This window comes from Notamacropus eugenii, chromosome 5, assembly GCF_028372415.1.
Source record: "Notamacropus eugenii isolate mMacEug1 chromosome 5, mMacEug1.pri_v2, whole genome shotgun sequence".
In the NCBI taxonomy this organism is placed as follows: Eukaryota; Metazoa; Chordata; class Mammalia; order Diprotodontia; family Macropodidae; genus Notamacropus; species Notamacropus eugenii.
Genome location: NC_092876.1, coordinates 81,010,211 through 81,033,075, shown reverse-complemented (window position 1 = coordinate 81,033,075; position 22,865 = coordinate 81,010,211). Strand labels below are relative to the sequence as shown.

At 42.0% G+C, this 22,865-nt stretch overlaps 1 long non-coding RNA gene across 1 annotated transcript in view; it reads left to right on the top strand.

Moving 5' to 3' along the window:
* Positions 1–17,812, top strand: part of LOC140504693 (uncharacterized) — a 60,401-nt gene extending 42,589 nt beyond the window's left edge. The window contains exons 2-4 of the long non-coding RNA XR_011967200.1: positions 3,808–3,875; positions 8,195–8,330; positions 16,965–17,812. This is a non-coding gene — a long non-coding RNA (uncharacterized lncRNA). The remainder of the gene's footprint in view (positions 1–3,807; positions 3,876–8,194; positions 8,331–16,964) is intronic.
* The last annotated feature ends 5,053 nt before the right edge of the window (positions 17,813–22,865 follow it).

Here is a 22,865-nt window from a genome sequence, read left to right as displayed (position 1 = left end):
CTTGCCCTAGGTGACACACCTAGCAGAGTTAGAATTCAAACCCAGATCTTCCAACAGAGTCCTAACTAGGGTAGAGTGACAGGGGCTTTTCCCCAGGGCCCCAAATTAGAAGTCAGAGTTTATAATCAATCCTTCAGAAGCATAGAAAAGCCAGCTTCATACCTAGTTAGCAAGAACAACTAATTAAAAAAGGAAGAGATCAGGTATGAAGCTATGGTGAACTCTTCCACCAAACCCCTTCCTTCCAAAAGAATCCTCCTCTGGCCTCCTACAGTGTTCTATTTCCTACCCCTAAATTAAAGGGACCATCTCTTGACTCACCTCTTAAAGAGGCCTGTTCACTGAAAGAGCGTCACATCACTCAAAGTAAGAACCTGAAAAGACCTTAGCCTGAAAGAGAGCCAGGGTCTCCCATTGCATCCTGGGTCATCTCCAGTCACCCTGATGAATATCTGGCTAGTGGACCCAGATGGCTCAGGAGAAGTAAGTGAGGTTGGTGACCTTGCACAGCCCTCCCTCACTCAAATACAAGTCAACTGCAAGTCATGTCATCATCTTGATGTCATGGTCCTCTTCAAGGATGCAGGACAAACACAACCATTTCCTACCCCAGGTCAAGTGATTATGATTCTGACTGATTGCCTAGCTCTGTCTTGTCTTGTGTTAGTAGCCATAGATGAACAGGTCTGCTTCTAACCTTTCCAATTCAGTGCTTTCCCCACCACATCAGCCTTCTTAAAGAGTTGCTTTTTGCAGGGCTCCCTTACCAGTTTGCTTGTAGGGGTCACGTTCACCAGTAGATCCCTTCATTTCTAGAGGTCATCTAGGCAAAATGAAAAATGTGCATCTTGTCTCTGTTTGAAGATGCTCCGCAGTTCAGTTACCACAGCAGAGTGCCACTGGGCCATCCCTGGGTATTTATGTTTGCAATAAATGCACTTATTTTCAGATATAAATGTCTCCTTATGAAGATTTCAGTCTTGGGTATAGATCATGGAAATGTTCCAGCAACACCAAAAAAGGAAAGGGGAGGAGGATGGCTTTCTCCCAGACTCAACGCCTTTCTGAATTCTTCTTGTATATGTTCACATCAGATGGGCTAACCTTCCACTATTGAATAAGTGTGGTAACAGATACAGAACTAGGCCTGGAGTCAGGAAGACTTGTGCAGGAATCTAACTTTAGATACCATTAAAAAATTAGCATTGAAGTCTTTCAAAATTTTCAAATATATTCCATCCCTCTCCTAACCAGCAAGTCATCCCTTGTAACAGAGATTTACAAATGAAAAAGAGAGAAAACAATTTGGTAAAAAAAAAAAAAGATCTACCCCTTAACCAAGTCTCACATCATTCAAGACCCAGAATCCCCCATGTCTTCAAAGAAAGGAGGGAGGTGCATTTTTTCGTTTCTGCTTCGGAACTAATATTGGTTATTACAATATTATATTTGATTTCATTTCTTGTTCCTTCCATGTATATTATTGCAATTAATATGTATACAGAGTAAAATAATGATGTTGATATAAAGTTCTTTAAGGTGTACAAAGTGCTTTACATATATTATCTCAGCTGATCCTCACAAGAACCCTGTGAAATAGATACTATTTGTTCTTCATTCTGGAAGAAGATCGTGACATAAGGAAGATGATGCCAAGGCATGCAAGTGAATTGGATTTAAATGAGGGAGGCTGTGCAAAGTCACCAGCCTCACTTTCTCCTCAGGAGACATCTGGGTCCAGCGGGCAGATATAGATCAGGATGACTAGAGATCCTCAGGAAGCCCATTTTACAGATAAGGAAACTGAGACCTAGGGGATCAAACAGTTATGTATGTGAAGCAGTACGTGGACATAGAAATTCTTGAGTCCAAGTATGGTATTCTATTCAACATGTCATCTAGCTGATTCCATAGTTCCTGGTTCTGCTTACTGCGTTCTGTATCCATTTACTTAAGTTTTCCCTTCCTTATTTGAATTTATCATATACATTGTTTCTTATGGCACCATAATATTCCAGTTCATTCATGCATCACAATTTGTTTAACCATTCTGCAATCAATGGGTACTTCCTTTATTTCTAGTTCTTCAGTGTCAGGTACTTGTTAGCTTCAAGACCATGGGACATGCAGCTATCCTCATCTGTAAAATGGGAGAAAGAATACCATCCATCTCATAGGCTTGTTGTACAGATTAAATATGACAACAAATACAAAGCGCTCTGCAATCCTTAAAGCACTTTGTGGATATCTGTTATTACTACAAAAAAGAAAAAGAAGACAAACGGTGTGTGGGCTGGTGTTGATAACACAATAATAATCACAGCTCTGAGGGGGATCCTGTGCTGTAGTAGAGGGCTGTCCTTGGAGGCAGGAAGACCTGGGTTCAGATCTTGTCTCTGACACAGACTGGCTATGTGATCAGAGGCTAGTCACTTAAAAATCTAAGTAAGAGCCCTCAGGCAACTTCCTAAGACTTTAAGTTAGAAGAGTGTTACCAATTTGCCACAGTGGAGTTAATTCCCACTTTGGGAATTCTCTATAGGGATCTAATAACTGGTTCAGATTGCATCTGTCCACTTCTCCTCCCCTCTGCTAAAAAATTACACTTTTCCTTTTTAGCTAGGTGATGGAGTAAATAGAGCACTAGATCTGAAGTCAGGAAGAGCTGAGTTAAAATCCAGCTTTGGACACTTATTAGCTGTGTGACTTTGGGCAAGTCACTTAACCCTGTTTGCCTCTGTTTTCTCATCTGTAAAACAAGCTGGAGAGGGAAATGGCAACCCACTCCAGTATCTCTGCCAAGAAAACCCAAGATGGACTCTTGAAGAGTCAGACATCGCTGAAAAAATCACTGGGCAACAACAACAAATAGAGCTCATGAGATTGGTGGTACAAAGATGATTATCCCCATTTTGCAGAGCAGGAATCTGAGGCTCAGAGAAGATGTGATTCACTAGTGAAGTGTCACTCTCCCTCTCAGTTTATAACTCCATTGGTGATTTAATGCAAAGAAATAACTCAAATTGATGTGGTTTGGGGTTTCTGGGAACCCTGAAATGTCAGTGTATGGGGTAGCGATTGCCTGGAAAGAATTCACACACTCAATCTGTCTTCCAGTCAAAATGGCAAGGTTTATTGTAAACCAATAGTACAGGGTAGATTCCTAATGAATCTGCAACTTAATGAGAGTGAGACTGATTCTTATATACAAAAAAGGGACAGTGAAAACATCTGTATGGGATTAAGGAGTGGTAAATAGCCTGGGGTGGTGCAGGTGCAATAGTGAAAGGAATAAAGTAGTCTGGGGTGGGCCAAGAGCACTGAGAAAGGATTGTCAAGTATCTAGGTGGACTGTGGTGGGCTAGATGTCTTGGGTGAGACACTAGCGATCTGGGCTGTTGAAATGTATGATAAAATTCAGGGATTGGGTTGCTTTCAAAGACATGGTCTTTTCCATTTAGGGGTTCAGGTCCCATCACCCCATCAAAATGGTGACAGTTTCAGGCAGCCACTAGGGAATCATTTTTAGTTGATGGACTTTATTACCTGGTAGGCAGCCTCCTAGTGTGCCCATGGTAGACCCAGGGGCAAGGTCAATAAAGTTGAATTTCTAGGACTTCTCCAGGCTCTTATTCAAGGGAGACAGACCCCTTCTGAAGCTGTCATCTACCTTTGATAACCCTCCTTTCCTTTTGGGACTGTGCAGTCTAAATCACCAAGCCCACACCCCAGGATGATGGTTATTACTTAGATAATCTGGGAAAACCAGAAGTCTCAAGACCATGACAACTCCTTTCTTCCCTCCAGGGCAGGTGGTAAAGTCCATATCAGGTTCAGCTTCCACCATCTGGGTCCTAGTTTTCTCATCTGGAAAGGTAAGATATTAGACAGAATGTTTGTGAAGGCTCCCTCTGGCTCTAAATTTGTGATCCCATGAAATGTGTTTCTCTCTAGTTATGAATCATGGTCTACCTATTATGAACTCAGAAGAATTCCAGCAGCCAGGGGTGGGGACAGGGAGAGATTGATAAACTTTCTTGGCAGACACCATATCATATGGCTGATAATTTGAACTGTGGACCAGCAGGTGCAGGGTGGCACCCTGATTTGGGAAACTACCACCTAGTTCCCTTGAGCCTCTCCCAAAGGAGGAGAAGTCAATGGTAAAGATCTCCTTGGATGAGTCAGAGGATAGACTGACAATACCCAGGTTTGGAAAAGGATGATTTGGCGGGGGAGGGCAGACTAGAGATGACAATAATAATGATGATAGTGATGGCTCAGGTTGAGAAAACAATCAGCAAGCCTTTGATCTCATCAATGGGGTGCTTGCTTCTTTGGTTCATGCCCCAACTCCTGCATGCCTTCTCATCTATCGTTTCTATGGTTTCTCCTCAATTCTTCAAAAGAGACAACCTCCTATTGAGTTTGAGGTTATCTCTTGCACTTTCCACAGTTCATAGGTATCACTGTAGTACCCAGAGGGGTAACAGATATTAACCCTTTGTCAAGATATTAGGAGGCACCCTGTTTTCCATAACTAAGATCTAGCAAGCAAACTGTGCCCTGAACTTGGCATAACAACAATCCTTTGTGCTTCTCCTCTGAATGATCTTACCACAGCAAAAGCCCAGAATCATTTCATATAGCTGTTGTGTTGCTTTGACCAGCACCAGGTGTTCTCTGAATTCAGACAAGCACTGGACAAGTTTGGATAAGTACTCACGTTCTGGTCATGAAACCCTGCTGTGAATCAAACTTGCCTCATTATTGCTATTACCCCTCATTTTCAGGGCTACAGCTCATTGTGAAGCCATTGGTATAAATATTGACATCTCTCCATGATGCCTTGGGTCCCCTCACTAGGGATGGGGACCTGACATGTGTCTGTCTAATCTGCCTCTTTGCTTATAAGCTCTTTCCCTTACTTTGAAATTAAACTGCTGTTGGATTCCTGACTTTCTTGCCTCTTGAGCACTTTGTTTTACTTTTGCCACCCATAGGTTAGAGGTCAGTTTGGTTCAAATGATAACTCAAAGGAGACTCAGAACCTAGGGAAGGCGAACCAATGAGTCAGACATGGAAGGTTCCATCTACCCAATAGTTATCTGCCAGTGAAAGCATTCAGCTATCCACAGAAACATTTTGGCTGGTATAAGCAGGTCATTGGGAGTTAAAGTAGCGATTGTTTTATGAAAGGGTGCTTTTTTAAAAAAAAAGCTTATTGATTTTCTTTGTATATCATAATAGGGGCAGATAGTATCATGGTTGGAGTGCTGGTTGTGGGTTCGAAGAAATGAGTTTGAATCCTGCCTTGATAGCTGTGTGACTGGGCAAGTCACCTAACCTCTTTGTCTCGGTTTCCTCATCCATTAAATGAGGATAATCATAACATCTATTCCCCAGGGTTACTGAGAGGATCATATGTGATACTCTATACATAAATGTTAGCTATAATTATTATTTCTGAATAGATCTCTCCCACTCTTCCTAACCTAATGAGCCTTCCAATGTAACAAAGATACTTCAAAAAGAAAATAGCTCAGCCAAGCTGAACATCAATTGTGTCTGACAGCATAGGTAATATTTCCCATCCACAGTCCTCTACATCACCAAGGAAAGCCAGGAGGTGCATTTTCTCGTACTTTTTCTGGGGCCAAGCTGTAATTATAATTACATATATAGATTATATACACACAAACACATATATAATTATAATATAAAATGTCTGATTTCTTTTTAATCATAATTTTTGTTGATATTTATCCAATTAAAAAATCTACTCATTTGACATGGCTTTAGGTCATATATATCTTCCCATTTTTCTCTGAATTTTTTATGAGCATAATTTCTTATTGTTCAAGAATGTTCTATTATATTTGGTCTAGTCATTTGCCATTCATCGGACACTTTGCTTATTTTGCAGTTCTTTGCTAGAATTAAAAGCCTTGTTACGGATACTTTGATCTATGTGGGACCCTTTTCCTATTCACTCTTTTTTTTTCTAGTCCGTCATACCTTTCCTTGATTATGCCTTTTCCTCCGCTTTTCTTGTGCAAATAAACAGAGGCAATGTGAGGAGGGGGAGCAGAAGATCAGAGTATGGATTGCACGTCAGGGACATACTCTGGATATGCTACAGTTAATTTCCCTGAGCCTCAGTTTTCTCATCTATGAAATGGTTATAATAAACAATAGCATATACTTCCACAGGGTTGTTAGGAAGATTATAAGAGATAGAGTATGTGAAGTGCTGTGCAAGCCTTAAAACGGAATATAAATTTGTCAGCCATTCATTGTAGCCTACTTATCCCTACATACAGCTCCCCATTATTATTTGGGTCACCTGCAGTTGTTATCCTTCCTTCCTTCCTTCCTTCCTTCCTTCCTTCCTTCCTTCCTTCCTTCCTTCCTTCCTTCCTTCCTTCCTTCCTTCCTTCCTTCCTTCCTCCCATAGATGAAGAAACAGATGCAGAGATAAGAATGATCATAGGATCTTAGATTTGGAGCTGGAAAGAACTGTTGAAGTCAATAAGTCCAATTCCCTCATTTTACATACAAGGAAACTGAGACCCAGAGAGGTTAAAGAATTTGCCCAGGGTTGCACAGCTAATCAGTGTCTGAGATGGGATTTGAATCTCTATCTTCCTGCTTCTAACTCCAATTCCCTATCCACTATACCATGCTGCTCTTCTGAACCACTCATTTTACACATGAAGAAACTGAGGTAAGAGTGAGAAAGTGACTTGCCCCATTGAATTTTCCTCCCCTACCAGCTTTGGGTGAAAGAGAATGAGGGATTGTTGGCCTGCAGCATGCTTCCTCCCCCTAAGGATGGCTCCTCTGAGCTCCATGCTTCTTGGCTAGAGTGACCGGGGAATTTTCCCCTATTGATTGCTTTCTGTAATCGAGCTTAACAAATAGAACTTCCCTCAAATGATTCTTCCAGCTAAACTGATAGAAAGCTAACCTTGTTATATTTATTGACAGAACATTGAAATAAATATTATAGGTCTAGAGGGAATGTTTCAGTCCATTGATTTTTTTAGGGAAATAATAAATGGAGCTGAGTCCCTTTGGCATATTATGCTGGGAATAATCTAAAAAAATGCTTAGCTTGTTCAACACAGGCCTTGGAAACTCTCCCTCTAGTCCCTAAGGAGCAGTGGCCCTTTTGCATAAATCTGCCATAGCCCAGACAATCAATTTTCAATTTTAATTATTTTCAGGATGCGTTTATTATTTGCTTGTCCTGTAAGTTGAGAGAGAGTTGGGCGATTCTCTTGCTCTCCTCCTTGGGAGTTTGCAGTTGGTAGAGGGCAGAGACTGGGTGAGGACCATCTGGTAACACTGGTTTGGTGCAGGTCCTGTAAGTTCTACTCCCCCCTCTTTGTCTGTGGTTCCTTGCCCACTGGGTCAGAACCCTGAGAGCAGGGTCTGAAAGCTGGGCTGTTCTACCCAACTGCAGCTGGAGTGCCAACGTATTCCCTTCCCTGTTTGAGGAGGAGCCTTTCATTTTAAAATGGGGTCATACAATTATTCACCAAATATTTGTACCTACTGAGTGTAGATCTCTGTGATCAGCACTCCAACATACAGGAAACATAATTGGTATTCTTAGCAATCCCAAAGTCTAGCAGAAGAACTTGACTGACACAGACCCATGATACAAGGAAAGTTCATTTGAGAGGTGCCAAGAAAGTGCTATGTGACATCGGCGGACGATGGTCAATAACAACAGTGTGCGTGGGGGAGGTGCTGAAAAGATGTGACATTCCTGCTGACAGCTTTAAAGAATGTGTAGGAACTTAATAAGAAAGGCATAGGGAAGAGCACGACAAAGGTAGGGAGAGAACAAGGCATCTCTAACATGCACCGGGGCATGTCCTGTTTGACTGCAATGTAGACCACACAAAAGAAAGTAATTACATAGCATGTGTCAAAGTGTGGAGTGCCTGTAATGCCAGGCAGAGGGCCCTGGGCTTGACTGGGTTGGCTATAGGAGGCCACTGCAGTTTTTTGAGCTCAGGAGTGACAGGAGAGCATTTATGCGAAATAAAGTTTATTCATATGGTGAAATAATGATGCCTAGCATTTATATGGCGCTTTATGGTTTGTGAAGCACTTACAGACGTTTCGCTTTATCCTCACAGTAATACCTCCTATAAATGCTGTTATTATTTCCAATTTACAGATGAGGAAACTGAGGCAGCTTGAGGTTAAGTATGAATATATTGAGTGGAGAAGAGAGAGAATGGAAGCGGGAGGACCTGTTAGAAGGCTGTTCTGGGCAACCGGCCCAGGCTCCAGGCTTGCATAAGGCTTCCAAGGTGATTGCTTCTCTCTGCTGCTGACTCAAAATCACCTTCATGAAGAGTGTGCCCTTTCATCTTATGCCCTTTTACCTTATTCACCTGGTTTATTTCCATTTTTTTCCTGTTCCATGTGGCTCATTTCAACAGAAAGAAGAGAACTCCTATAGGCATACTACACATGTCCACTGCATGGGATTTCCCTTTGGCCTTTTTCCAGTCAGGAGAAGATTGTTCTTTCTACTTGACTCTTGATGTAATGTTATATCAGATATAATCCTATATGTGAGATAGGATTTGAATCCTACCTGACTGCCCTCCTATGGACTTTACCATCATGTCCCCCAACTGGTTACCATCCCTCACTTTTCAGTTTCCTTTTGAGCGTTGTCTTCATTGGATTGCAAGGTTCTTGAGGGTGGGGACTGTCTTCTTCCATTTTTTCTGCATCCCCAGTGCTTAGCACTTTGTCTGGCACATAGTGGGAAATTTGAAATGTTGATAGTCTGATTCACTCTGTTCTTGCCCTTCTCTGGTCTTTTGATCACTCTAGTACTATAGCCAGATGGAGCTAGCAGAGGGAGGATAAGGTCCTGGGACCTGAAAGGTGGAGACAGGGCTGGGAGCACAGGCTGGGAAATTATTTTGAGTCAGTGGACAAAGTGAAGGCAGGGGGTCTGGAACACTAGGTTAGCAATCCAAAGTGGTGGTATGTACAGGTAGCTATGGAAGGACAGTACCAAGTTTGAGTAAGGACCAAGGAGGTAAGGTTTGAAGGATGCAACAGGCAAAAAATGGTGGATCTGGAATCTGGGAAGCCAACCTGGGGAGTAGAGGGTCTGGTCCTAAGGACTAAGGCAGTCAGGATTGGTAATTGCTATAGAATACCAGCTCTAGCCTTGATAGTGATAATGCCCTTAATTCTTGAGATAAAGGGATTACCCAGCCTCCTAGAATCAAATGTCTCAGAAATCATCTTCTAAAAAATCCATGCTGATTACAAAAGTTCCCTTTTCTAGTCCTCCTGTTAGATGGTTGTGTGAACCTAGAATTGGGAGCGTATGGTTTTCCAAGGGAGGATGGAGGCAGAGTGGTAGCACTGGTGGCTCATTCCATTGCTGGACAGCTCTTACGATTAGAAAATTATCCTCAACAATGAGCTAGAATCTGCCTCTAATTGTTTCTAGTTTTATCCTTTGGGGTCAAACAGGTGAAGGCCAATCCCTTTTCCACACAACAGACTTTCAGTTTTTGAATACAGTGATCAAGTGCTCCCATTGATCTTCTACTATTCTGGTTAAATATCTTCATGTCCTTCAGTTGAGCTCTATGTACCATGGTTTCAAATCTCCTTCTCTTCCTGATTGCTTCTCTTCTGGAGGAGCTCCAATTTGTCTATTGTCCTTCCTAAATGACGGGGCTCAGAAATACACATAATACTAAAGATCTGATCTGACCAGGTTGAAATTCAGCAGGGCATTAATTTCACTCTGGACACCAGAGTCTGGCAGCCTAAGATAGCATCATCTTTGTTGGTTTCTTATGAGACTCTAGACTCAAAATGATCTTGTGGTCTACCAAAACCCCCAGATTTTTTCATTGCTCTCTAGCCATATTTCTTACATCTTCTCATTGCAAAGCTGATTTTTTAAAAATTGAGTATAGGACTTACAAATTTTTCTTCTTAGATTCGGTTTACCATCCTTTCTTACTGAGAGATTTTTGGATCTGTATTTTGTCATCCAATGGATGAATGTATAGTCTGTTCCCATTTCCACATCCCAGTTTTGCACCATTCTCCATTTTGATAAGCTTTGCTCATGACCATGGTAAAAGCATTGAACAGAATAGTGTGGGGGGCAGAAACTTGAAGTAGACACTAAAGACCTGCTTCCATGTTGCCATGGACCATAAAGCACTACTTTTAGGTAGTCATTAAACCAGTTCTAAACCCATCTAATCATCTATCCTACATTTTTTACACCTCCTACACAGGGATATCATGAAAAGCTTTTCAAATGCTTTGCTGTAATATAGATAGTTATATCTATGGAATTCCCAAAATAATGTGCAAATATTTGAAAGATCTGTGATTTTTGTCTGCATGGGGAACTCCCTATATGAGGATTCCCTTCTCATACAAATTGCAACCTGTCTGTGACTTGGTAGATGAGTTCTAGGGAATCGTTTGAGGTATATAGAGATTACATTTCTTACCCATAACAATAATAATATAAATATAACATATAACATACAATACAAATAACACTAGAAGTAATAATAAATAATCAACATAATATTAATAATACCAACTAGCACTTATCTATTTAGCACATTAAGGTTTTCAAAGCACTTTACATATCTTATGTTTTTCAAGTTGATCCTCATACCAACCTGGTGAGGTAAGTGCTCTTATTTTCCCCATTATACAGATGAGGAAACTAAGGCTTTAATAAGAGATGAAAAGAGTTATCCAAGGTCACATAACTACTAAGAGTCTGAGGCAGGATTCAAATCTTGGTTTTCCTGGTTCCTAAGTCCAGTGCTTGCTGTGCCATTTAGCTACCTCTGCAGCTGGGTGGCACAGTAGATAGAGTGCCAGGCCTGGAGTCAGGAAGACCTGAGTTCAAATCACACTAACTAGCTGTGTGACTCTGAGCAAGTCACTTAACCCAGTTTGCCTCAGTTTCCTCATCTGTAAAATGAGCTAGAGAAGGAATGGCAAAGCATTCCAGTATATCTGCCTAGAGAACCCTAAAATAGGTCATGAAGAATCAGACAAGACTGAAATGACTGAACAGAAATGACAGTATCACACAGCTAGCAAATGTCAGAAGTGAGATTTGAACTCAGGTCTTTCTGCCTCCAAAAACTTTGTGCAATACAACACAACAAAGATTTATTAAGTGCCTATTGAGTGAAGAATACTGCTCGTAACTATCAAAAATGGGGGTGCAGACCTAAGATAGTTTATACAGCCCATGCTGGCTCCTTATGATTGTGGTTTAAGGGCTCACAAACCAACCCTTTAATAATCCATGCTTAAATTTGGCTGTTGAGAAATACTATGCTTGCTAGTCTAGAGACTGAGGAATGTATTTTTCCCTTTTTAAAAATTGGGACAAGAACCATCAAATTCCAGACTTGGGGAGGGATTTTGACATTTGTCATGGGAAGGCCCAGTGCAGCCAGTTCAGGCTGAACTGGTAATTGAGATCACCCCGACTAGGGAGGAGGGTGTGTGGGCAGAGGCAAAGCAGTAGCTTCTGGCAGGCCTATCTTGATATCTTTGAAGCTCTACGTTGTGTAAAAGTTCATTTGCATAGAACAGTAAAGATTATCTTTTAACTACCCCAGCAGGCTCCCAGTTCCTTCCAAATATGCTTCTAAAAGAAGCTGTCCTTTTTTCCTCTTCCAGATCCTACAATTCCCAGCACATTTGCACAAAACAGAGAAATTTTTCGACAGAGACATGCAGTGGTTTTCTCACAGAAATATATCCAAACCCAGCACCAGGCACAGGGGGAAACGTCACAAGGAGAGTGTTTTCAGATGACACTGATAAAAAAAACCCAGCGTCTTATCCCCTTCTATCCCTGGCCACTCTCCTCTTCTTAGAGTAGCTAGTGCACCCTGGCTGGGAGAAGCCTGCCCAGGAAAACCCAAAGACATTTTTATTTTCCTGAAAAATGTCATGTACTTTCCTACGTCTGCTATTCCTGTGTTGTTCCTTATGCCTAGAATGTCCTCCTTGCTCAACTTTACCTGGGAATATCTCTAACGTGCATCTTAAATACCACCTCTTTCAGGAAGCTTTCCTTATTTACCATGCTCCTCACTCCATTTTTGAAAACAAACCCTTCACTTGGATCTCAGACAGCAATTTGTTTCCACATCCATAATGCATTTCTCTTGTGGTATTATACATTGTAGTTATCTGTGTCTGTGCCTATTAAACTATACATTCCATGGGGAAAGACATCAAGGCTTTTCTCAATGTTGTATCTCCTCAGGCTTTAGTATTATGCTCTGTAGAAACAGATGCCTTGTAAGTACTTGTGGAATAAAGAAAAGAAGGAAGGGAGAGGAGGAGAGAAGGAATAAAGGGAGGGAGAGAAGGAAGGAAGGAGAGAAAGAAGGAAGGAAAGAAGGAGAGAAAGAAGGAAAGAAAGAAGGAAGGAGGGAAAGAAGGAAAGAGAGAAGGAAGAAAGGAAAGAAGGAGAGAAAGAAGGAAAGAAAGAAGGAAGGAGGGAAAGAAGAAAGGAAGGAAGGAAAGAAGGAAGGAGAGAAGAAAGGAAGGAAAGAAGGAAGGAGAGAAGAAAGGAAGGAAGTTCATTTTTTTATAGAACTGGCTGCTTGTGCCTTCCCAGAATGGTGCCCTGGAGCTGGAAGGGCCCTCTGAGATCACCTAGTCCAGTGGTATCAAACTCAAATAGAAACAGATTTCTGTGGGCAGCATGTTGACTTAAAAAAGCATGAATTAATATTATTTATGTTGAATTGTATTTTCATTTATTTTGTTATTTTTCAAATACATTGCGGTCTGGTTTAAGCCACACTCAGGAGATTGTGGCCAGTGAGTTTGACACCTCTGCTATTTCAATCTTTGATTTTAGACGTGGAGACCACCTGATTTTGGCAAGGGGATCTTGGGAGACGGTTCTATGTTTATGCTGCATCTTGTTGGATGTAGACCTGAGGCATGGTGCCTGAGCTGTTAGAGCTCTCTTCTGTTTTTGTCTCATTGTGGGTAGTGGAAGTCTTTGCTCTCTAATGAATGAGGGGCCAGGTTCCTGGAGGTCTAGCATCTATTTGACAGGTGGGGCTGTAGATGGTTGGTCACTTGGAATCTGCTGCCTCTGTGGGGGGGTGAGTACCACTTGGAAGGCCTGGACAAGGGGACAGAGGGAGGGAAGGGAATCCAACCTTCTGCTGACAGGAGTTTGTAGTATTTGTCTTCTTCTAAAAACATGTGCCTCCTGACAGCTTCCAGGCTCAAGTACAAAAAATGGGGAAAAACAGCAGTATATTGGCAGAAGCCTGTGTCATGCCCAGCAAGGCTCTTTCCTCTCCCTCTAACCCATCCGCATCCCAACCTGGGAAGTCAAGGGGAGGGGGCCAGCTTCTCCTCCCTCGGGTCTTCACGGAGCCAGAGCCTTGGCAGCCTTGGGACTCTCTCTCCTGCTGTTGGGTCTCCCAGCAGTTTCCCTCGGCACTCTGCCTCTGGGTTGTACTCTGGGCAGGTTCCAGAAGTTCCTTTGCTAGGCCTCCCTCAGCAACCTGACCAGTCTGACAATGGATTGTAATTCCATTGACAGGCATTTATTAACTACCTACTATGTTCCACCCACTGGGCTAGGTGCTGAAAGTACAAAGAGTAAAATGAAACAATTCCTGAACTCCACATGGTTGCAGATTAGTAAATGCAAGCTATTATAAAAAGGAATTCTGGGGTGAGGGAGATTCGACAACTAGGGCAATCGGAAAAGGCTTTATGTTGAAGAAGGGACTAGATCTGAGTCTCATAGTTTATCTGGAATTGGATTGTGCTTTATTGTAACTTTATTTTCCCTTGCTCCTTGCCCAGCTCACTGAACTGGGAAGCAGGCACTTTAAAAACATCTGTTGAATAAATTAATAATAGCAGGCATTTATATCCATGATCTCATTTAAGCCTCACACATTTAGGACCAGGAGGCACACACTACAGATATTATTATCCCCATTTTATAGATAAGAAAACCGAAGCTCTGGGAAGTCATGTTACATTGCTAATAATTGCCAGAGGATGGATTCAAACCTGGGTCTTCCTTCCCCGCAACAGATCACTCTTTCCACCAGACTCCACTGCCTCCCACATAAATAAGACCAAGGTGAAGACAGTGTGAATTGTGATAAATTACCTTTCTTCTATAGGTAAATGCTTAGCAGGGGTGGAAGTTGGGGTGGGGGAAGAGTTGACTATTGATGGAAATCCCTAATGGTTCTTTGACCAGAGGTTTGTCTGGCCAGAGAGTCATGGAGTCTTTCTAAGAGATTCTTCTGTCCTGGTTATATGATATACTGTTAATGTTTGGGTGAAGAGAAGGGTCATGGGATGGCATCCATCTGTCCATTCACCTGTCCATCCATCCAACAAGAATTTATTAAGTGTAGAATCCTGCTTTAGGCACTAAGGAGATGCAAAATTTGGAGAAGGGGTTCCTGTCCACATGTTTGAATATAGTAGGGGGAATAAGATGCAGAGAATCTGAATACTCTTAAGAATCTTAGTAAAATATGGTGGCAGATACAGGAACATACTGATACTCATCTTGGGAGGGGACAATGATTTATTTTATGCTTATTTCATTCCACACCCTTTCCCTCTACCCTGTCAATCGATGTCTGGATTTTGCTCACTCCCAAATTCCCTTGAAAATGCCATATTCTACCCCCACCCAAAGCAGCTTTAGGCAACAAAGCTACACAATAATTGACATTTATAGCTTTATAGAGGAGAACATTAAATACAATATTGACAAATGTTTTATATACATTATTGCACTTGAGTCTCAAAATAGCCCAGTGAGGGTGATGCAATACTATGTTTAATGCTCTCCTCTATAAATGTCAGATGGAGAAGAGAATAGGGCCCAGGACAGATTCTTGGGGGAGTGAGTGTGACCTGGAAGAAGATCCAGTGAAGTAGATTGAGGAAAAAGTAGTTAGATAGGTATGAGGAGAATCAGGACAAAATAACATCACAAACCCCTAGAAAGGAGAGAGGATCAAGAAGGGACCAGAAGGGTGATCGATGGTGTCAAAGGATCTAGAAAGATCAAGGAGGAGGAGGATCAAGAAATGGCCATTAGATTTGGTGATTCAAAGATCATTGGTCACTTTGGATTCAAAGATCATTAGTCACTTTGGAAAGAGTAGTTTCAGTTGAATGATGAAGTAGGAAATGTTTAGAAGAGAGTTATAGAAGAAGAGGAGGCGCCAATTGTAGATAGTTTTTTCAAGGATTTTAGCCACACAGAGCAGAGATAGAGCTATTCAGGGAGAGTTGGATCAAGTGAGGGTTATTTTTAAGGATGCATGGAGACATTGGCATATTTATAGGCAGCAGAGAAACAAACAGAGAGGAAGAGATTGAAGATTAGAGAGAAAGTAGGGGTGATGGGGAGCAATCTGCTAGAAGAGATGGGATGGAAAGAGGCCACTTGTGCATGGAGAGGGCTTTGCCTTTGCAAGAAGGGCCAGCTCCTCAGGTTGAAATTGGGGCAAAGGAAAGATAGTGGCAGAAGATATTTGAGTGATGTGAGAGGAGGATGAAAGCTATTGGTGAATGGCTTTAAATTTCTCCCCAGCAAGGTCTACAGCTGGGATGACGGGTAAAGAGAAGCAATGGGAGGCTTGAGGAGGGATTAAAAGTTTTGGAAGAGATGCTGTGGGGAGTAGGATAGTGAATCAATTAAAGAAGCATAAAAAGATTGCCTTGCTATAGCAAGAACCCAGTGGAGATTATGTAACATAAATTTGTAGTGGAACCAGTCAGCATAATTTCAAGATAGACAGGATTTCAATGTGGCTCCAGGTTCAGAACTCTTTCCACATCACCACCTTACCAGTCTGCGACTTGGTGACTGAGAGCATCAGCTCCTAGGCTTAGTGACCAGAGGCAGAGATTCAGCAGAGGCCAAAGAAAAGGTGGGCAGTTTTCATAGCCCCAAGCCTAGTCAAAGTACTCTTGATCCTGCTTGTGCATTAACTAGGGAATGTTCTTCAGTTCTTCTAAATCAGCATTTCAGATCTTGACATTCCTGGATATTTGTCACAAATGGGAGAATGAACTCACAAGGGAGTTTGAGGAAGACTGGGTTCCAGTTATAAAACTGCACATATGATAAAAGATATGATCTGATAAAAAATATGATAAAAAGATTGAGACCTGTAAGGGAAAACCAGGTCCTACCCCATCACTTTACAGATGAGAAAATGAGTTCCAAAGAAAAGAGGCATTCCCAAGATCACACAGGATAGGAGAGTCAGGATTTAAGTTTAGATCCTCTGATTGGAAATCTCATGTTTTCCCTGATGTTATCTCTTCCCTCCCCTCAGTGACTTCTATTTTTATGTGCCTGGGACTATTTCTGGAGACTTTTTCATATAAGAACCCTGCCTAGGGTCCTGTATTTTTCCTTCCCATTAGAATTTTTTTTCTAGTTTCTCCTTCCTCTCTTATGGAAGATATATAAGATAGTTCATGTCCAATGCTAACCTGAAGATATGGGTAATGTCCATTGTTATTTAGAAGACCTACCAATTATACCATGATAGGCTGAGGATTTGATTAATGTTTAACATTAGCTGTGATGTCTGACTAACATCAGCCAGAGGAGTTGGCTAATGTCCAATGGAAACCAAAACTCTATAGAGTGCTCACTGATGATGGGAACACATACATTTTCTGATGATTACATTTCTTGATTGGTTTAGCAAGTTCTTCTGTTCATATTAGCCTCAGGTTACAGAGCTTTTTATCAGACTGTGACTATACATGAATGTGTAATAGAACACACATAACACATATGATCCACGGAAGAGAATATCATGTGTGTACATGTATCATTCATATGATCATGTGTACATTTCTATTTCACTTTACAGATGCCAGAGCAACTTCCTTGCAGCGACACTCTGAGAAAAGCAGGCAAAGGATAATTAACACCATGTTACAGATGAGTATGCAAAGGTTCAGAGAGAGCTAATGATTTTCCTAAGGTCACACAGTGATGTGCATAGCAAGGGCATGAATCCAGGACTTCTGATTTCTATGCGAATCCCCAGAAACCATTCTGCATAGTGCCTCATAAAACAGAAATATATTTGCATAAATACAGTACTCAAATATATATGTAGCACTTAATCACACATATCATACACAATGAAATCTCAAATACATAGACATATATCACATGTGGATCATAGGACACACAAAGCAAAACACACACACACATTGTACATTCTATGATGTACTATTATAACATAAGAAATGATGAGCAGGCAAATTTCAGAAAAGACCTGCAAAGACCTACATGAACTGATGCGAATAAAATGAGCAGAACCAGGAGAATATTGGACAGAGCAACAACAATATTGTGTGATGATCAATTACGAATAATGACTTAGCTCTTCTCAGCAATACAATGATCCAAGAAAATTCCAAAGGACTCATGATAAAAGATGCTATCCACCTCCAAAGAAAGAACTGATGGAGTCTGAATGCAGATCAAAGTATACTATTTTTACTTTATTTTTTTGTGTTTTTTTTTCCTTTTGGTCTGTTTCTTCTTTAACAATATGACTAATATAGAAATATGTTTTACATGGTTGCACATATATAACCTATATCAAATTGCTTACCATTTTATAGAGGGAGTGAGGAGGGAAGGAGAGAGAAAAATTTGTAACTCAAAAATTAAAAAAATGAATGTTAAAATTGTCCTTACATATAATTGGAAAAAAATAAAATACTATTTTAAAAAATGTACTTTCTGTAAGACATGTGTGGACACAGGTATCAATCCAAAGAATATACAGAAATCTATGGAGAAGTTTTTTAAAAAATTCAGGTTTCAAAATGTAATTTCATTTCAGAGACAGCAGTTTCTAAATGTAATCAGAAGGTGCTCATGGGTCACCAAGGAATAGGGACTTCCTGGGAAAGGGACAGTTATAAGTGTCAGAGGACTGTAGGATTTTAGAACTGTAGGTAACTGAGAGATCACTAGGTCCAAGTTCTAGGAACCAGAAGTGTTCTTGAGAGTGGTGGGGCAGGGCAGGATAGGGGATGAAGCTCTTCCTGCTGCAAGTGTCAGGGTTAGCCATGGGTCAAAGGGGCTTCTGCCATTTTCGGTATCTGGAGATGAAAGACTCAGGAACAGTGAATCATTGATTTAGAATTGGAAGGGATCTTAGACGTCTTCTTGTCCAGTCTTCTCATTTTACAGAGGAGAGAACTGGTGACATGAAGGTTAAATGATTGACTCAAGGTCACAAGGTGAAAAATGAGGGAACTTGAACCCAGGTCCTCTTATCCTAAATTCAATATTCCTTCTGTTGCTTTCAGATGAAAAGAGAGAAAAAAACACTCAGGGACAGCAAAAGTGAGGGAGAGTTTGTGGCAAAGTTGAATTAAGAAGAGGCTTTACTCCGTCCAAGGAGACAACTAGTTCTTTGTGGGAAAAGCTAAGAAAAACCTCCCACTACTTTTCTTATCCATAGGATTCTAGAGAATTGGGGAGAGGGCCTGGAAGAAGGGATGGTAGGAAGGGAGAGGAGCACAAGGGGGATGGGGAAGAGACAGGGTCTGGAGAGGAAGAGGGGAGGGATTTTGTAGAGAAGGTGAGAGGAAAGGGAACATGATCTAAAGGAGGAAACAGGAGGGGAAAGGAGGGAAGAGGAAATCAGCAGGAGAGGACCTGGGGGAGTGGGGAGAGGAAGAAGAAAAAGGGAAAGAGGAGTTAGAAGTTTCAATGGAAAGGAAAAGTGTCAAGTGAAGATAGAGGAGATAGGAAAGGAAGGAAGGAGAGGTTGGGAAGGGAGAGGAGAAGAAAGGATTTAGGAACAGGAGAATGGGGAGAGAAGAGGGGGAGAAGAGAAATCAAGTTTTCCTTTGAATATACCAACCCTTACTGATGAGCAATTGAAATTATCCAGGCACTTCCAAAACATTTTTAGATCCTTAATGAACCTTAAGAAAAAACATATTTTACAATCCATTTTCACTTCCCTTCAAAGTCCCAGTGTCTTTTTTCTGGAGGAAATAAAAAGCAATGACACTTCCCCTCCCTGCTTTCTGGTTTAAAAAATCCTGACACGTTGTGCTCCATTGAAAAACCCATTATGGGAGTCTGGAGGCCTGGGTTCTAGTCTTGATTCGGCCTCTGGCTCTTTGTAGAACCTCAGCAAGTCCTTCCCTCCCTCTGGAACTTACTTTCCTCTTCCAGAAAATAAGGATCAAAGGGGGTTGGACTGCATCATCTCCAAGGACCCTTCCAGCATTAAGGTTGTATAAAGCATTTACAGGGAGGTGGAGCGGGGTCTCACCACCCTGATGTCTCTGCCCAAGCTGCTGGAGTTCACTGGAGAGATTTAGAGCCCTTTAACTGTAATATTTTTTTTTTTGGTTTCAGTTTTATGGCTTTAAATATAACAGTAACTCCTAATAATCGATATTGCTTTAACTATGATATCTTATTTATAGATGCAGCCCCTGAGTTTGCATACGGACTCCTAGCATAATGCAGCTCAATGCATATCCTTTCCCCCACCAACAGTGATGATGAGGGATCTATCTCATTCCTTTGACAAAGATCATTGAGGATCTATACAGTTTGGGGGTTTAAAGCCCCTTCTCCCCCATTCCTTCTCCTGAGGTTTCTCTGGGAAGGGAGGCCACGCATCTCTCGCATGTAACCCAATTGTCACTGTTAATGAACAGGGACGACGTTCTAGCTGTCTGCCACAGCAGAAAAGGATAATGAGACCCAGGCTGAAACTCACACATTTAAATCGGTCTGCAAGATCTAGTTGTGGAGGTACAAAGGGGAGCGTGGGACTGGGAAACCCAGGGGATTGCTCTGCTCCAAAGTGGCTCTGGGAGGGAGGACTTACATGGTTAGGGTCTCAAGCGGCAATGGCCATGATGGTAAATGGATTATAATAATGATTTACTTCTCCTTGGTTTTTCCCCACTTGGCTGAATTGGTGTCTCATGGAAAGCTTTTAAAGAAAAGACTTCATTTGGAGTTTTCATAACAGAATTTTGCTTTAGGGATAGCAGATTCCAAGTGTGATTTGGTGACGTCTTCTCATTTTACAGAGGAGGAAACTGAGGACATACACCGAGGTTAAATGATTTACTCAAGTTCATGCAGTTGTGAAAAGTGGCAGAACAAGGACTTGAACCCAGATCCTCTGACCCTAAATCTAATATTCCTTCTATTAGCTTCAGATGAGAAGAAAGAGAGGCAGAAACTCAGGGCCAGCAGAAGTGAGATAGAATTTCTGGTGAACTGAGAAGAGAACTCAGGTTCTTTGTGCACAATTCTAAGAACCTCCCCCCTCCTAGGTCTTCTTCTAATCCATAGGATCCCAGGGAATTGGGGAGAGGGCCTGGGAGAAGGGATGGTGGGAAGGGAGGTGAGCAGAAAATGGCAGGGAAGGGAGAGGGTCTGGAGAAAAAGAAGGGATGAAATTTGTGGACAAGATGAGATGGGAGGGGGTATGGAAGGTGGTTGAAGGTGAGATGGAAGGTGTCCCAAGATCACTGAAGAATGGAGGTCTTCTGGGAAAGGGATGATTATGAGGGGCAGAAGTTAAGAGGATTTAGAACAGGGGCTCCTAACTCTTTTGGTGCCTTGCTTCCCTCTCTAAGGTGGGAGCTTAACAGACTTCTTTGAGACACTGGTTGAGGGTGCCATAACTGCCATCTTCCAGTGTTAAAGCCTACAGAGGTCAAAGTGGGAGACATATATAAACTTCATTAAGTCACCATCTACAGGGCTGCCGAGCTGGTACCCCACTCCAGGCTGAGGCCTACTGCAAGGCGAGGATTTGTGAAAGAGGCTGTAATGGGTAGTAGAAAGCCTGCACTGGGATCAGGAATCCCATTTGGGTTTGAGTTACAGCTCTGCTATTAATACTCTGTGTGACCTTGGACATCTCCCTTCTGGTTCTAAGTTCTTCCCTCTGTAAAATGGGGATAGGGTGGGCTGTATTACATGATCCTTGAGACTTTCCAGCCTTGATGTTCTGTTGGTCAATAATAAGAGTTGATATTTATATAACACTTTCAGTCTCACAAACCATTTCACACATATTTCCTTTGAGCCTCTAAATGACCCATTTGAGGCACTACTATGACTCCTATTTTGTAGATGAGAAAAGTGAGGGTGGGTAAGATTAAGTGACTTACTCAAGGCCATGCAGCTAGGAAGGGACAGAAACTAGACTGCAATGACAATCGCTAACATTATATGTATTGTATTTACATGTGTTATAAAGTTTACAAAGAGTTCTATGAATGTTATTCTTATTTGATTATCACAACCCCGGGAGGAAGCATTATTATAATCCCCATTTTACAAATGAGGAAACTGAGGCTGCGCCTAGGGTCACATAGTTAGGAAATATCAAAGGCAGAATTCGAACTCCAGTCTTTCTGATTCCAAGTCCAGATCTCCATCCATTATAATACACTGCCTCACGACTGTTGACTCTATGATGGGCTCCTCCCTTGACTGTCCCAAATCATCACCAAAATATGGAGACAGTCAGACTTTGTTGTGGATGAGGCAGGTGCCCCTCCCCCTAACATCATCATGCCAGAGCTTTTCTCTGCTGCCCTGGAAGGCCTCCCTGGAGGCAGCTGGCATAGACCTTGACCCCTCTGGCTGCTACAAGCTGTCATGGGTGCTTCCCACCCTACAGTTGCCCCTGAATGCTGAGAGGGGGGGTTTTCTCCTCAAGGGCCCCTAAGGAGCCCCTAAGATGCCATCTTGTTGAAGCAGGCACTTTCAGGAGGTGCTGACAATTGGGGTATGGGGGGGGCAGGTGGAGGAAGAGAAATACATTTTTAAAGATCACCTGGAGGCAAATATAATATTTATACTTATTTATCCTCACAGCACACGCGTACGGCCCCAAACATGTCTAATGAGCAGGAATTGCAAAATGGCCCATGCGTCCTCCTTGTCTGCCGGCTCAGGGGTCTCTTGGCAGCCTCATGGAGCTGGATTTCCAACGCTATGACCGCTGCAGGCAAAACTGCTATAAGTAACACCAGGCGCTGCAGAGTCCCCAACTCCCAATGGTACTGAGCCTCAAAACTGCCAACCCAGGGAAACAAGGAGGCAACGCCCACTCCCAACCTTCCCTCCCCCCACATGCACACACATACATGCACAAGCAATCCAAACATGACTACATGCAGACACACAGGGACCTGCACATGTGATCATGCATGCAAGAACACATTGACACACAAGACATGCTCACACAGAAGAGATAATGAGAAACATACCCATATATGTAAATATACAATGTGTGTGTAGACATACAGGCATGAATAGACACACATGTGCCCACAAATATATAACATAAAGGTCATGGCCTCCCTACAGGTCAAGCTTGTCTCCTGGGGCTTCATGTGACTTCAGGAGATGGGGAGTAGCAGATGACTGCTTCTTTCCTTCCACTCTTTCTTTCCATGCATGGCCCTTTCATTCTAGTGCTAAGCTGGGAAGATAAGGTCAAGCCTTTCATCATTGACATGGGAGTGGGGGCAGGACTCTGAGTGGATGCTGCCTAGAAGGCTATAATCTTTTCCTGTTGAAAATGTTTGTGGACACCTGGGTCCCCAATTTCTACCTGCTATGTTGGATAGCCTCCTTAATCCACTTTCTGGCATTTGTGAATCTAGTCTTGTCTTTAAACTCAAAAGGATAAGAAGACATAATCTGTGAGCATTTAGAAAAGAATGTGGTGATTGTGGGAGCCAACGTG